Source organism: Bidens hawaiensis, unplaced genomic scaffold (genome assembly GCF_021521415.1).
Source record: "Bidens hawaiensis isolate Kalapana, Puna unplaced genomic scaffold, B.hawaiensis_p1.1 tig00002273_1, whole genome shotgun sequence".
NCBI classification, from domain to species: Eukaryota; Viridiplantae; Streptophyta; class Magnoliopsida; order Asterales; family Asteraceae; genus Bidens; species Bidens hawaiensis.
Window position 1 is genome coordinate 1,235,845 of NW_027491121.1, and position 18,821 is coordinate 1,254,665.

Genomic DNA, 18,821 nt, shown 5'->3' on the forward strand with positions numbered 1-18,821 from the left:
AACCGGTCGGTTATACCTTGGTCGGGAATTACTTTGCAACCAATTTTTGCGACCGAAAATACTTTTGCAACTGAAGTTTCTGTTGCAATTGTAGCAACCGAATTGTTTCAGAGATTGCGACCGCATCTTTTTGCAACCGGTTTAGCGACCATAAGCTTTTACGACCAATGTTGCAACCGAACTATTAGCAACCGCGATTTGTACTTGTTTGCTACTGATTTTTTTAGCTCCCCGGATTGCAACCAAAACTTTTATAACAGATTTTGTGACTGTATTCTTTGCACCCGTGGTGACATGATCAATGTTAATGACTGTACCAATAAATATGTGTAGGTCAACCTAGAGCACTAGGGGCCTATGTGTATATGTGAAAAATGTAGTTCACCAAAGCAAGTAATAAACAAGTGTACAAGAAGTCATGCATAACATGTATATGAATTGAATGATAAATACTTAAATAATAAACAGCATTAGATGTGTGATGTAATGGAGAAAAACTGGGGGATTATGTGCATTTGCAGAAGAACAAAGAATTGACAATTCAATTACGAATGAAAGTGAGATCAAATTGAAGATGAAATAATAGTTTATTTATTGGGATAACTGCCTCACCTCACTTGAAACGTCGACGGTTTCAGATAGACCTATGGTAAATCATAAATGCTGTTATGATGTCTTAAATGATTGTTAAGGCTGGTAACGGATGTGTTGAAAATGATTGTCTTGAGTGCATCGCCGTGATAGTTGTCAACAAACTTGCCGGAGGATTATGTTCATTTAATTTTACGGCGTCTCAGGTAGAATGTGAAAGGATGCCTATCTGTATTATAATATAAATATAGATAATATAGCGTTAAAAGAAAAGGTGGGGCTTTTTTTAACCTCACCTTGATTGGTGAGTGAAAGAATTAATTCCCGATTAAGTGTGAAAATCCTAACGTGTAATCTCTAAATAAAAGTCATAAAAGAGACTTGTTTTAGTATGAGTTTGACGAATAAAAACTAAGGAATATGCATGTTTATTATAATTGAAAATATTGAAAACATTATTTGGGACAGCTTTTTGGCACCAGTTATATAAACGTTTAGAAATACAAACAAATTCTCAAAAATTAGAAAAAAAACTCCAGTTAATTAAATCAGTGTCTTGGAACAACTTTCATTTATAAAGTTTGTCCAGATTTAGACTCGAGGTAGGCTTAAACAGCCTTTTTACTCAAATGATACGAATATGCGCATTGATTTGAAATCAACCACTGTGGAGTCATACGAAGGAATAAAAATTCAAATAATACGTGTTAGAACTTGGAAGCACAACTCAATGAATTAAATCATAGAATTTGGTTTTGCGCCATTTCGGTTTGCTATGAAAAAGTTATGGCTCAATCTTTGTCGGCCGAAACTTTTATCGGATCTGAACTATTGCAATTAGCAATGTTCTTGACATTTCAAAATGGTTTTGCTGAAAAAAAAAACTATAAGCCATCTATGGTATGATTAATACATCATGTAGAGAAGATATATCATCAACCCCTTTTAGTCGGTATATAAAAAAAATAAAAATAGAAAGATACAAGAATATAAAAACTTTGTTAAGGTGTGACTATCAAAGATTATTTTAAAACTTTATTTACAACCATTTTAATAGAAATGAAGAACAAGAATGAAAGGAAACTAAAAAACACAATTTATGTTACAAAATACTTTGATTACCTTGCGTTCTTGACAACACATCAAGCCACATAAGCAATATACTAACGTCGTTATCTATTTTAACGGGGAACATAAATATAAGAAAAATGAAAAATGTGGGACTATTGTTGGAAAATAGCTTAGGTGTGACTATTTTTTGTCAATACAAAATTTATGGGATTATTTTAATCCAATTTGTCAAGATAATATTATTATACTACTAGTTTTAGGCCTGTGTATTACACGGGTAATTGATTAAAATATAAACTTTAGTCATTAAGTGAAACACAATTAACAAAATGATCATATGTTGTCAATATAATTACAATTCACATTAAAATTACATAAAGTACATAATTAAAATTACACAAATATGTTATAAATAAGTAAAACCTTCCTTGTACACTATATTTGTGATTTTATTGGTCGGTATACATTGTTTATCAAAAATCAAAATCTTTAGTCCATGTTTGCTTGTAACTCTAGATAAGGTAATATACATGCTTATAACTCTTCCATATGACAAATAAGGTTTTTCATGTATATACCAACCCTAAATAAATGATAATGTATCCATGAAACTAACAAAAAAATATTCATGCACATAAGAATATATATTTAAAAGTCAAAACTTTTGTTCAAAAGAAGACAAAACTTGTTATAGAATCTTGGTACAAAACAGAAAATAACCAACAAAGACGAATGTCGTGTTCAGTTCATGTGTACGATATAATTTGGTTTTGGGTCGTGTTCGGGTTAGCTGGACCTACCAACCCATTAACACGAATACACGAACCGTGAAACAATTTTTTAAAAAAAAAAACATTCAAAATAATATTTAGTCGACTATTGAATCTGAAAATATAATAAGGTTTCGGGTCATCTTCGGGTTAGCTGAACCTCTCAACCCAGGAACACGAGTACACGAACCGTGCTGCAAAATTTTTTAAAATTCAAAAGAAAATAAAGAAAACAAAAGAAATCCAAGTGATACCTTGGTGCCGGTTGTGCTTTACAAGTTTTGAAAGGTTGATATAGTAAAGTTGCATCAATTACCACCATCAGGTGTTATTTGGTCATCTTTTCAGAACCGTAATACATCTTACGCAGCTATTGAATCTGAAAATATATTAAAAGGTTAAAACTTTTGTTCAAAAGAAGCCAAAACTTGTTATAGAATCTTGATGCAAAACATAAAATAACCAACAAATACGAATATCGTGTTCAGTTCATGTGTACGATATAATTTGGTTTCGGGTCATGTTCGGGTTCGCTGGACCTATCAACCCAAGAACACGATTACACAAACCGTGAAACAATTTAAAAAAAACATCCAAACCAATATTTTGTCGGCTATTGAATCTGAATATATAATAAGGTTTCAGGTCGTCTTTAGGTTAGCTGGACCTACCAACCCAGGAACACGATTACACGAACCGTTCTGCAATATTTTTTAAAAAACAAAAAAAATATAGAAAATAAAAGAAATCCAAGTGATACATTGGTGCCGGTTGTGCTTTACTTTAGTTTTGAAAGGTTGATATAGTAAAGTTGCATCGATTACCACATACGGTGTTATTTGGTCATCTTTTCGGAACCGTGATACATCTTACGCAGCTATTGAATCTGAAAATATATTAAAAGGTCAAAAATTTTGTTCAAAATAAGCCAAAACTTGTTATATAACCGTATTATTATTAATATTAACTGAAACTTTATATTCATCATTAGTAAGTTGTTACAATATTATAATTAAAATTAATTTATAGATATTGATATATTCCGTATGTATATTGTGATTACATTACTCAATAATTATTTAGAAAAAAAATTAAAAATACAAAACTGGTCAATAATCTTGTATAAATTACATTTTTTAAATTACTCAATAAGCTATCTAGTTGACCAGGTCCATAAGTTACTCAAATTATTAGATATCTTCCATATAAAACTATAACTTAATTATAGATATTAGTTTGAACCGTAATTTTTATGAGTAAATTTTTAATTATAGATATTAGTTTGAACCGTAATTTTTATGAGTAAATCTAGATCAATCAAGATTCCACCTTGCACATTATTGTAACTGGTATACAAATGATCTCTAGCGTAATATTTTCACAGTACTTGTAGTTACATATCATCTGGAGTTCTTGGCACATGCAATGAGGTCTTACATAGAATTCTAAATTGAATTTTAGAGGATTTAAAACCAAGTGAATAGATATATTTGTCAAGTAGAGTCTCAGTCAAATAAGTTAAGAGAAGGAAAACCTGTTATGGCTTGGAAAAATCTGGAGCCCAACATAATCAAGTATTGCAGTAGGATCAATTCTTCTTTCCATCTTCAATAACCTGAATCAATAAAATTCATAATTCAGCTTCCAATCAATTTCAATTCCTGAAATACCTCTACATAAACTCACTTTCAACAATAATGCAAAACATCATACAAGCAAATTCTTCAATTCAATAGTAACATCTCACTCCAAATTTGCATACAGATTAACACTTACATCCATTCTAAACTCACATATAACATATCATCAACAAAATGAATCAATAAAACTCATAATTCAGCTTCCAATAAATTCCAACTCCTAAAATAACTCTTTATAAACTCACTTTCAACAAAAAGGTAAAACAACATACAAGGAAATTCAGCAGTTCAATACTAACATCTCACTCCAGATTTGCATAGAGATCAACACCTACATCCATTCTAAACTAACATATAACAAATTAATATCTAATTTTCATTAACAGTTGCTTGAAAATTAATAATAATAATAATAATAATTTTTTTAAACGTCGATATGTAAACAATTAAATAATAATAATAATAATAATTTGTCTTGTGCATGATATGTAAACATCTAATAATAATAATAATAATAATAATAATAAATACACATGATCTGTTAACGTTACATGATTTGTAAATAGCTAATTAATACACAAATCTTAAATTGAACATATTAAACCTAAATCTTCAATCAATCTAATATCAAAATTCAATCAAAACATATAAATAGATGAAATCGACATGATTTGTGAAATTAAAGACAATTGAATAAGAAATAAAGCGAATTAGATGAAGAAAGAGTTAATAATAATAATATTACCAGGTGAAGATGAAAGAGAGATTTAGGGGTTTTGAGGCTTACGGTTGCGTCGTATATGTATATATATAATAGATATAGGGGAGAGGGGCGATAGTAGTGGTGGCGGTGGTGATGGTGGCCGTGGAGAGGGGCTATTTCGTTGCCGGCACTGGTGGTGGTGGTTGAGGCCATGGAGAGGGCCGATAGTTCGTGATGGAGTTGGAAGAAATTTAGGATTTAGGGTTTGATTGGAATAAAAGATAGTACTCTAGTAGGTTTGAATAACAATAAAGTGGGTGGATAATGACCCATGTAGGATCCATATTTTAGAAAATGGGTTAAAAAATATAAGAATGGATAAGAGTGTGACAAGTGGCATGTAGTAGTAGTTATTTATTAAAGTAGTAAGATTTTAATTGCATAATCCTTGATTACATCTTTAAATACTATTAAAGCAATACAATGTAGACACATGGCCTTCAACTAGGTTGTCCACATGTGCATCCAGTCATCAAGTTACCATTCGAACCGATTGGATGCATCAAATCGTTGGAATTGATTGTCCGATGTATATTCAAGGTAACTAACAATCCAATTTTGCAAATACAATTAGTTTATTTAAAAAAATTCTCAATCTTTCCGGCAAATCTGTTCTACCCATATTTTATGTTTACTGATTCTTTCTGGCAAGTCGTTTTTATCCTACCTAATTTGTTGGATAATTTTCTGAAATTTTTTACTGTTGGTTTTATTGAATTTTAAGAAGTTATTTAACAATCCTTTAATACTTTTTATCCGACCGATTTCTGGATATATTTCAGTTTTATTTTGAATTGTTTTCTTTGTCCAAGTTTTAATATTTCCGGCTAACTTGTTCTTATACTTTTGTTTTTCAACTCTTTATATTTTAAATTCCGGCTAATTTCCGTTAAAGTTAATTTCCCGGTCATTTTTGTATTGTTTTTTTATTGAATTTTAAGTAATTTATATCCGATCAATCTCTTGATCTATTTCTGTTAAATTTAGAAAATTTTATTTTATCCAGTCTTAATTTTTTCCGGCTAACCTGTTGTTATAGATTTGTTCTGCAAATCTTTGTAGTTTGATTTCCGGCTAATTTCCGTTAAATTTATTTTTCCGGCCAATTTATTTTTAACAAAAAATAGAAACTTTTAAATTTGTTAAGATTTTAAGTTTAGTAAGTTTTCTAAATCATAATTGTGACTTTTTAAAACAAACAAATAATTTTAAATTTGACAATAATAACAATAATTAAGTAAAGAATTAATGATTTCATAACTGATTTCATTAACCAATATATAACAATAAAATAATTCTAAATTAAGCACAATATTTTCTATATATTAACTGATTTCGTTAACCTTAAATATTGAAATCAAATATTTATTGTATATAATACATTATAAATTTACTTTTTGAATATATTGTATCGGTTTAATTTTATTAATATCTTATTATAATAATTAACTATCTCTATGTGCAGTAATTTAAATTTAAATTATCATATTAAATTATAACATTCATCTACCAAATATATTTTATTCTATAATTTATTAAAAATATTAATGTACTTAACTGATTCCATTATTAGTTTACGCTTTGACTTTAATTGGAACTTCAAATTCAAATTATTACTGACTATATTTAAATATTTGACTAAAATAACTATATTTAAGTAAATAATTTGATAATTAATCTTTTATTTTTATATAATATAAAATAAGAATATTAAATAATACGGAGTAGTATATAATTTATACATTATAAATATACTTTTATTGATAATCAAATTTTTATTTTTGGACATTATGATTTGAATACAAATTATGTTTGTAAATTATAATCTTTAAGGTATTATTAGTCTAATAATTTACAATAAACCGGTTGATTATATTTCTCAAATGATTAAATCATAATCGTCGATGGTTGAGAATAATGGTTTAATATTTCTCAAACGATTAATAATTTCAATATAATGGTTTAATAATTTTGTTAAAAAAAAACCTTTTATGATCAATTCCAAATATGATTTTCCATATACACCCTATATCACCATTTTCAATAGTCAACATACGTGTTTTAATATTTTTTATTATCTTTCTATATTTATATGTTTCATTTACTAATTATTAATTATTATGTTGTACTAATTAAGCTTCCATTATTTGTTTTCTGTATAATATTTCTTTTTTCAGATAGTAACAGGTTCAAAACAAGAACTATGCAGTTAGGAGATGATGTGATCATTTTTAGCCATGTAAGTTTCTCATTTATCTGGATCCGGAGTATTTGACATATAGAATTGGCTCAAAACTGGTGTGGTTATGATTAGTGTCAAGATGTTGAACTGGACATAGGTACAAATCACATGTGTTAACTTTATTTTGGTCCAGGTATGTATGAATGAACAAAGTCTGGTTCATCAACATCATGAATAGGTACTGGGAAGTCACACTAATGTCTAGATAAGAGTTAATAAAGGATGTTGGGCTTGCTAATATTAAATATATTTTAGTAAGGCCATTAGTCCATTACACTCATAGAAGTTATGCAAAATTACATGATGTGTGTTTTTATTTTACCTGTAGTCCACTATTTTGCTTTGCATCGGAAGGAATTATGAAGGCACAACAGGGGAAAAAAGAGTTAAATGAGGAATCATGAAGACCAAAAATGTACAATGGGGGCGTAACTGGTTTAGAATAGGGAAAATGATAACTCACAGCTTGGTATAATATTGAATATTCAAACTCATAGGTTGAGTCAAAATTGAGAATATGTCTAATTTTGATTTTTGTTTTTCGTTAAAATAAACTTTTTCGCATCAAACACCCATGTTGCTACAGATTAGCTATTGATGTTTTTTTGGTGGTTTGGTGTACACTAACTTATTGTAACTTTAAACTTTTAATATCTAGACATTGTAAATGGTTAACATTTTGGTCCGAAAGTTGAATAAGTTTTGTGTTGCTTGAATTTGTTGTTTAAATTTATTATGTTTGTTGACATGTTTTTTCACATGTGTGTAACACGGGCTATACCCTAGTTAGTACTGAATTAGGCTTAATATAGCAGCGTGGCACACTAGGAAGGCAATAGGTTATTTTAGTTTGATTTTATTGATACAAATATCAATAACTTTAATACTAAAACGTTTGATATGCTAACCATAATAATAACAACAATAAACTTACACATTAAACCTTATAAAAAATACATTTTTATATGAAGGGTTTTGGGTGAAATTCAAATGGAAACGTGAAGATCCATCAATCATCATAAATATATCTCTATATAAGTTGGTGACCATCTACGCATTTCAAATTAGATTTTGATTTGAATTTGCATAACCACAGACTTTCTAGAATTAGTCAACTTTTTTTATATAATTGATAATCAAATTAATTGAAGAAAAATATTATCTCCATCCATATGATATATAGTTTAATATAAATTTATAATTATGACTAATTAGATTAGAGATTACAAAACGTTAAGTCAAATAACTATTGAATGGATTCATGTAAAACAGATAGGATCACAGGGATGATAGGAGTCATCGAGTCAATTTGTCAAAACGACTAATATTAAATGTCTCAATTCATCTAAGCTTTTTCATTAAAGGTCTTTGATCCGGTGGTGTCGATCAATGTGCTAAAAAATTGTTTCTCTTTAAGTGATAACTGTTTAAGTCTTGTGGTGAACAAATATGCATAGATTTAATAGTACATTATAGAATATTTGAGTTAGTCATGTTAAAGTATCAATGCATTTTATAACATTATCACAGATACACAATCACAATTAAAAAATGTTTATTTTTTATTACACCGATTTAATACTACCCTACATTTAAGATGTTACATGTGCATAAAATTCACTAGACAATACATCGTTTGATGATTTGATCTTGTTGATGGTAGAAATGACACAAACTTTATTTAAGCTACAAAGACAAGTCTTAATCAAATTCTCCTTCAACATATTATATTGTTATTGACTTTTTGTAAGGCGTTTGTTTTGATTATTCTAACTTTAGGTATGTCTTGGAACATTAGTGGAGCGGTGGTCTATTGACAAGTACAAAATCTATAAACTGCAGGATTTGAGATAGTATGTTTTCGTTAATTGGTGTTGGAATTTCAGCATGAAATATAGCCATTTTATTGCGGCACACCAAATTATGCAAAACAAGTGTTAAAAAGGAAACTTGTGTTAATGTTTTTATATTTTTCTAATCATAGCTTAACTTGTCAAATAATAGATAAAAATGTGCTCTTCCAATAAATGTTTTTCATGTTAAAAGCAAAAGTATTTATGCCAACATCTGGTAAAAAGAAAACGCACGAATAATATATTATTCAGTTGACGTTAACACGGTTTTTTCAAAGTAAATGTGATATATCATATATTTACTCTACTGATACAATGATACGTCTAATAATGATGTTGTTTAGTAACATGTAAGTTTTAAATGATAAATCCCCTTCTTTACATGTTAAAAGCTAAAGCAACATATAATAATAATAATAATAATAATAATAATAATAATAATAATAATAATAATAATAATAATAAATTAACCAATTAGATCCTTGGATGCCCATATTTGAACAAGAGCACTTTTTATTTTTAATGTGAAGAAGATTTGAATAAGCTCAAATTTAATCAAGACTCAAGAGTAAACATACGCCAGCTGCTTCTGTTTGACCAATGTTAAATATATATGATATAATATTATGTTTTGTTATCGTAAAAGATTAATTAATTTAGCGGTAAGTATATAAGGGTATTTGTTGTTTATAAACTCAAAAACCTTTTCTATATTTTCATATCGTCATTTACTTTAATCACGTTCTTCTTACCAGTTGCTTCCAAATTTTAATCGTTAGTACTTAAAAAGTCTTTTTGAAAGACAACTAAATTGGCATAAATATTAAACTATATAACTTCAATACATATGGCTTTAGTATTATATTTATAAGGTGACATTATATTGTATCTTACCGTACAAAGTCCACGTGTTGACATATTTATAAATATGAAACACTAGTTTTTATTCCTTGTATTATACGGTTATTTTATATTATTTGTTTATAATATTTATATATTCTTTTGGAATTTAATTTTATTTATTGTAAGGACATTAATAATATACTTAATTGGGATTTGATGATGAAATTCACAAATAAATGAGTTATAACTCGAGTTAAAAGCAATCTGGGTTTGGTGAGACACATGACCCACTTAGTTTTTTTTACTATAAAATTGTTTTTAAATATAAATAATGTTTTTTTTTTTAAATCGGATACTAATTTTTTGTATATCCATATTTTATAGGATTTTCATATCAAATATTTGGTGAGATTAAGTTTTAATTTAATAAGATGTTATAACATGTTAAGACTATCTGGGTTTGGTGAGACCTATACCCCTGAATTCGGGTCAAATGCATGAGAAACATCAATTTACAAACAAAACAATCTGGTAGCTTGAGAGAATGTAGAGAGGTTTCGTTTATATATATATATATAATATATATATATATAATATATATATATATATATATATATATATATAATATATATATAAGATAAATTACATAATCACGCAAACATATATAATTACATCACTTATAGGATAATTACGCAATATATGTTATAATTACACACATATATAATTATGTAATTTGTATAAACAATTACGCAACCTAATTTTGTAATTACACATAAATATAATTACGCACGCACACGCAAACCACATCTAGGATTTAGAAAAAAGCTGATTTTTTTAAAGTATAGCAAGATTAATTAGATTAAAGAAAATAAAATACTTAATTTTAGGTATTAGTTTTTTTCTTTTAAATAATGTGGCTTAAAAATGCTATCCATGTTTAAAAAAAGTGAGGAAACTTGAAAAAATAATAAATTTTGCATGATCTAAGTTTTGTGATAACAATAATATCACCGCATATTAGTTTTAAATTAAATCAGTGACCCAAAATCCTTCTTAACTTGTATGAACAAAGCATTAAACCTTTTTTTTCTATATTTATATTCATTGATGTTCAAAATTAGTAATTTAAATGAATATGGTGAGGTATTGAGCTCCAAGTTGAACTCCATTGTTTTCAGTTTCCCTTTTTTTTTTTTTTTGTATGCTTGAGTTTGACTATGGATAAATTATATATTGTGAAGAAAAAAAAATTAAAAGTTTAATTATTGTTAACATATAAATACATATATTTAACTTTAAAAGTATTAAAAGACAAATGGTAATTTTGTAACATAGTTGAAAACTGAAATCTCTTTTTTAAATATATAAAAACACCAATATACCCATTTCGAAGCTTCCCTCTTCCTAACGGTATTTAAACAAGGCAACGAGACAAACAAATCAAACTCAATGGAAACATTCACCGTCTCTTCGCCAGAAACGGAGTTAACCAATTTCCTTCCTTTCAACGAAAACGATTCACAAGAGATGCTTTTATTCGGCATCCTAACAAACGGCTTCGCGGGCACATCATCTTCGAACAAAGCCACCTCAATGCAAACACCCGATAAAATCACTCCCTTTAGAGGCGTTAGGCGTCGTCCGTGGGGGAAATTTGCGGCCGAGATAAGGGACTCAACGAGGAATGGTGTGCGGGTGTGGTTGGGCACGTTTGATAGTGCGGAAGCAGCCGCTTTGGCTTATGATCAAGCCGCTTTATCCATGCGAGGTTCTTTGGCAGTTTTGAACTTTCCTGTGGACCGAGTGAGGGAATCGTTGTGGGAGATGGCAGTGGAATGCGGTGGTTCCCCGGCATTGGAGGTGAAGAGGAGGCATTTGATGAGGAAGAGAGGTGGTGGTGGTGGTAAGAAGAGAAGAAAAGTTATGGGAGAAAAGAAGGTGGTGTTTGAGGATTTAGGAGTTGACTATTTGGAAGAATTGTTGACTTTTTCAATTGAAAACAAGAGTTAGCTTGTATTTTTTTTTTTTTAATTTATACATGTATTTTCTTGTAAAAACATGAATTTTATCAAGAGTGGAAAACCTCAAATTTGTTATATTCATACATTAGGATATTTGTCATAACTTCTATTTGTATTTAATTTCGCACTTTTATTCATACGTTAACACGGGTATGATTAACATTTATAGTTTTTACAATAAACAAATGATTATAAGCTTATAAATTTCATAAGTTGGTTACATATTAAAGCTTCAAATGAGGTATACGAGGAACCATCTCCGTGATAGTATTGTACACCTTCGTCGACAATGTTAGGAAGATGCTGAACAAACATGCCATCTATACCCTTGGCCCTTTTTCATTCGCCACCGCTCTTGCTATACACTTTTTCAGCTTATCATTCAATAATCGGAAACCGAACAATGGAAACTTGCCAATAACGGATCACCTATGTTGACCTTTTGTCAATGTTGACCAAAAAGTCAACGGGAGTCAACGACTGGATTTTGGTACTTGCAAGATGAGGTCTACTGATTGTTATATTGGGTTGGGCCATTTGGGCTTGGCATAATGTTTTATGTTACATAATGGGCTACTCCCTTGTAAAAATAAGATGATATTTTGGGCAGCTCCAATATTGAGCCATGGCTAGGATAAGTTATTATTGGACTGATCATTTAAAAAAAACCCGGCCCAACAACAGCCCAAAAATGGTTTGGGCCAAACAGGTTTCCAAACTGACCCAACCCGCAGGTTCATATAGCGGTTCAGACTTTAAATAATCACACAGGTTTAAGAACTGACCCGATTTGAAAAAAGAACCCGAACCGAATCAGTTAGATAGGTTCGAACATTTTTCCTCATAAACCGTTTTATCATTTGAACCAATTTGAACTAAACCGGTTTTTACCAAATATTGACTTAACCGGTCTGGTTTATAACTCAAACCGGTTCGGACCCTCAAAGCGGTTTTGTACACCTCAGGGATAAACCTTACCCGTGATGCCAAAATACAAAAACATACTTACCTATGCCAAAATGTCTTCTTTAGCTAGAAAGATTTATATACTACTAGGTTATTGTCCCGTGGGCGTCACGGGTGAAAATATAGAAATCGTCTAACAAACACATATAATTTCAAACGACAATACTTGAAGTGTAATTTAAAAGAAACATGAAGAAAATTCTATACAATTTAACTATTTATTTAACAAAAGTATCATAAATTTAGTATCTACAACTCCCTAAATACTTCCTTGTATATAATGTTTATACTTTAATTTGTAGCATTTCGGTGTTGATAAATATAAAAAGGAACAAATTGGTTTTTTAATAGCTAATAACTAAACAATTACAAATATCAATTGGCTTATATAACTTGTTTAGCAATTCATAGAGCCATAAATTGTATACACTCTAATATTGACTTGAACTTGTTGTGACTTGAAGTTAATATGTTAATAACCCATATTAGCTCAAACATGTTCTAAATCATGACACGAACCTGCACAATTTGACATGCCTAACTACATATCCATATGGCTGCTAATAACAGTCCGGATGTGGCAACCATTCGATATAGTGACGTATTTTATTTTCCATTAGTAAGATACTAATAATGTATTCATTTTTTTAATACATATAAAAGATGAATAAAATAATTGTTAGTGGTTCTTAAATATTTAGTAGTTCTCATTGAACCCAACAGTATGTATAAATATTAAAATATTGGTTTTATTTATTAATCTTTATATCCATGAAGATAAGTATCTACAACATATGATATATTGATAATAAAAAATCAAATTGCATAATGATCTTGGCTGGAAAGTAGTTTAATATATTAGAGAAACAAAACTTTCTCTTTTTATAGTACTCTTTAGAAATGAGTTTAATAGACTTTACCTAAATCTTGTTCATATGCAACCAATCTATTTATTTTCCTTACGAAAATTCATGCACTTGGCCATTAACATCTTCTCCATCTTATTTTTGCGAAATGAAATCAACCACAACAGTATTATCTTAGGAGGACTTACTAATTATTATAATGTAAAAAATGTTTCAAATTTAATAATGAAAATATTGTATAGTAATGATAAGGTAAATAAGATATTTGGCCCTCAGTATAAATATATATGCAATTTGTAAGCACCATAATGTTATTTTGGATTCCAAAAAATCGACATTGTTGTATCTAAACCATCATGGAATAAATATTATATAACTAATTAGTAATTAATCAATTTAAAGGTCAAAATTAAATTAACTACGCAATTGATGAATATAAAGTAAGAAATTACCTTGTATTCAAATTCCACTGTCAAGCTCTTGATATGTAATTATAATAAAAAAATAGTTTATAATTAAAGCTTTCGAAGTAAAAAACCTTATACAACAAACACCAAATAAATTGAGGTTTTTACCTAACACCCGATTAGAGATTGAGCATGAGATGATAATTTATATAGCCTTTTGATATCTTATTTTCCATTAGTAAGATACTAATAATGTATTCATTTTTTAATACATACAAAAGGTGAATAAAATAAATTTTAGTGGTTCTTAAATATTTAATAATAATTGAATCTTACTATTGTATAATAGTATTATTCCTCCTAATCATTATATCTCCACATGAGGTGTCATCACCATATAACTACCTCAAAAAAGCTTTTAATAATCCCTACAAAAGCCAATGATATAAATTTAAGTAAACATAATAAATAAATTAAATATGAAAATATGTTATTAAGCTTGGTACCAAATGTTGTGAAACTAAATCTCTTAATTTCTTAAAAATAAAAAAAGTCAACACATTTTCCCATTTATATAGAGAATAATTAAAGATTTTAATTACATTTAATTCATAAACTGATGATGTTGCATAATTATGGTAAATTGAATGACATGTGGTTTTGGTAATTGAATGTGATTTTAATCCGGTTATTCAAATGATTTTGAATTTTGGGATATTTAATGATATTAGAAAAGTTAGTCTCACCATTTTTATTATAGAAAGTAATTAATTTTGATAAATGACTATCATAAAGTAAATTAAGAAAACTATTAAATAATTTATCATAAAGTAAATTATCTCCTCTTTAGTAAACATCATTTTAATAAAGAAATATAGTATATATATACATAGGCTTAATTAATTGTATCATATCCCGTATAATAAACATCCTTTGAAGTTAGTTTATACATTTATTTTTAATTAGTTGACTCAATTAAAATTTTCAATTTCATATCCGTCTCTAGTAAAAATTACTTTAATATATAAGCTTAATTAGTATACATTATTTTTTTATAAAGCTAAACAAAGTTATATTCTAGACTTAATTATTTATGTTATTGTTAACTGGGTCTAATTTTAGATGTATGGGAATTGACAATTCATACCAGTTACCAAAATTCGTTTAATTGATATGATTAATTATATTAATGGTAATAAATATTAATTACTAACTTATTCTTATACATTACTTTTATGCTCTAGCTTGAAATATGGTGTAGATTTAAACATATCAATTTTAATTATATTGTAATTAATCGTGTTTAAAACATTATATCACCTAACCTAACTAAAACATGTATTATAAGAATCTTTATAAAAACGTAAATACATTAATTAATTAATAATAATAATTTATTGGTTACCTTAATTAAAACACGGTAATTAAAAATTTATAATAAATACATATTAAATTGATCAAATGTATTAAAGATTCTATAATGTACGTGATCAACGGATTATTAACTATATAACCTATTTTTGTAAGTGGTCAAGAATTCGAATTTCAAAATGGTTCAAATAAATAATTTGTATTATTCACTTAAGGAATTTAATTGAAATTCACATTAAATTCACAACAACTTGAAATAGTTAGAAGAAACTAATATTTTTTTTATTTAATACATGAATATTGAATAATTATGAAATGAGTTTATATTTATGGATGGTATTCAAAAAAATAAAAAGGGTTGAAAAAAATTAGTCAAATTAGGAATGAGAATTATATTTAAATATGTAAATTTTATTTAAACCTATTCAATATAAATGGTCAAATTGAGTTAAATCGTTAATTTATTCAAATTGTTGTTATTTAAACCTATTCAATATAATCAAATATGTAAATGTTATTTAAACCTATTCAATATAATTTAACTTTAACCAACAACAATATAAGATTGATTATCTTACTATAGATAATTTAATGTATTATACAATAATCAACTAAATTTCATTTCAGGATTATATAATAATCATTTAAATTACATAAATTGTGAAAAATAAATAAATACATGAATACTAACATAAATATAAATCAATATTACACAAAAATAAAAGACATCTTATCAAACAATTCTCAATCCATGAAATTAGCTATACCAAGTTCGGGACAATAACCTGAAATGATAAAATTAAATATTAATATTAATATCACATAATAAATATATTACAAATTATGGAAGATTTGAATTATGTGAAAAAATCTAAAATTGATGTTATAACTTACAACCGGAAGATTTGAATAGTGTTACCGGAAAAACGAATTAGTGAAGATCTCCATTGAATCTTCGATTTTGATATATAACCTAAAAAGATTATAAGAAAAAATCATATAAATATTAATATAAATACAAACAAAAACGGAAAATTATCAGTTTAATCTTGGATTTTGATATAAAATCTAAAGATATTATAACAACGTAATATAAAACTTAAAATAAATATAAAACCTTACCGGAAAACCGTAATAACTTCAATATATTCATATTGGATTTTGATTTACAACCTAAAGAGATTATAATAAAATTATATAGCAATTAAAATATGGGCTTTGAATTGTCCTTCAGCCGCCAAAGTTTCAAAATACGTACCTTTAGGATACACTCACTGTTAAGAACGTCCAGTTGGTTCAAATGGTGATAATTGTTGGCTCCATCTTGCTAGTGGCGAAAAATTTTAAAATCAAAAAAAATCATATAGAAAAAATAACACTTTTAAGCCAAAATTTGAATACAAAAATGTACGATATTATAATAAAAACAACCCAAAATAAAAACCTTTGGCACAAGGCTAATCGTTTTTGCTAAAGAGGGTTTGATGGTGTAAGAATTACTCTATCAAAGTTACGTATTTATACGAAATGAATTATGGGAGACTCATTTATAGAAGTAAGGTATATAGCTAATTGATTAGAAACAAAAATTTAGGAAATTTCAAAAATTTTCAGAAAACTTTTAGTAAGAACGAATAGAAGGGAAATTGTATTTAATGGAATTTTCAAATTTTGAATTTAAATCCGTAATATAAATCTAAATGTTGACTATATTTAAACATTTAAACATCAATTATAACACCATATATTATGTAATGTAATTTAAATCAGTCAATAGGTCAACATTTGTATTTTTAGTAAATCTTAAGGATGATTAATAAAATATTTAATTAATTGAGACGAATTATGGGAGACTTTTTAATGTAGGAAGGTATACGTGTAATTGATTAGAAACAAAAATGTTGGAAATTTCAAAAAATTTCTAAAAACTTGTAGTAAGAATAAATAGAATGGAAATCGTAATTAATGGATTTTCAAATTTCGAATTTACTAAAATGCAATGTTACAAAATTCGATTAGTATAAATGTAATATTATTTAATCTAAAAGTTGACTATATTTAAACATTTAAATATCAATTGTAATGTAATTCATATAAGGTGTGAAAATAAAATTTACTAATTTTGTATTTATTTATTAACATGCGCCGGATACTATGATGTCTAGTGTTTTAATTTATCCAATATAATCAATTTTCGTATTTTAAGTAATCAATTGTTTAAATCAATCAATAGGTAAAATCACCAATCTGTATATTATTTGATTTGATTATATGTTACGTATATTTGTTATGATTAACCATCATCAAGTTTTACTATATTCACTAAAATCAATTATTGTATATTATTTGATTTAAATCCAATATAATCAATTAGAATATTTAAAATCACCAATCTCTATATTAAATCTGTAATCTCTTCTGTTGATGAAATATCAAGTAATGATCTAAATTATATATTATATATTAAATCTGTAATCTCTTATATATTAAATCCATATATTATACATTATCTATATCTATTATATAAAAAAATAAGCTTGATGTGAAGAAAAAAAGGTTGTGAATGAAATAAACCAAAAATAATAAAATAAAATTAGTTATAAAACATAATTATAATTAGAATTATTAAGTTCAAACATAATTATAAAATATTCAAAATTCAAAATTAAACATTAAATGAAAGACGAAAGAAAATACTTTAATTAGCATTGATGAATTTTATTTAAATATATTTTTGATTTATTTTATTAATATGAAAAATAAAGAAGCCATTAATATACATGGTAAGTATAGTTACCAACCAATAGAAAGAGAGAATTTTGACATAAAGCTTATTGCTTTAATAGTATAATTAGATAATCTCCCACCTAAGGTTTGTAGAACTTTGTATCACTATAGTACTAGACCAAATGCTATTGACTATAGGGTCAAAATTCCTCGCTGACCATATATTAATATTGATTTTCAATGTAAGCATGGCTGCGATTAACATATGTATAGTTTTCCATAAACAATTAATATAAGCTTGTACATAACTACATATATAAACTTTTGTAGACATAATAAACATATAATTATAAGCTTGTACATTTCTAAACTTTTGTAGACATTAAAGCTTAAAATGAAGTAAACGAGGAGCACCGTTAAGGCCCTTAGAGAAGGCATACCGCATGTAGTCATGAGCGGTGGTCTCCCTGTACCTCGCTGGGTTCTCATCAGAAACCAACTCCTTGATCGGTCTGTACACCTTTGTCGACACCGCTAGGGAGGTGTTGAAAAAACATGCCACGGACGCCCTCGGACCTTTCTCATTTGCCACCACTCTATGCTCCACACTTTTCAACTTGTAATTCGTTATCATCTGAAACCCAATGAAATTAGACTATAGTTTTGAAATTCAAAAATCAAGATCAAATG

General features: G+C 27.4%; 1 pseudogene; it reads left to right on the plus strand.

Annotated features, from left to right (window-relative positions):
* Positions 1 to 11,167: 11,167 nt before the first annotated feature.
* Positions 11,168 to 11,801, plus strand: LOC143613894 (ethylene-response factor C3 pseudogene; annotated as a pseudogene).
* The last annotated feature ends 7,020 nt before the right edge of the window (positions 11,802 to 18,821 follow it).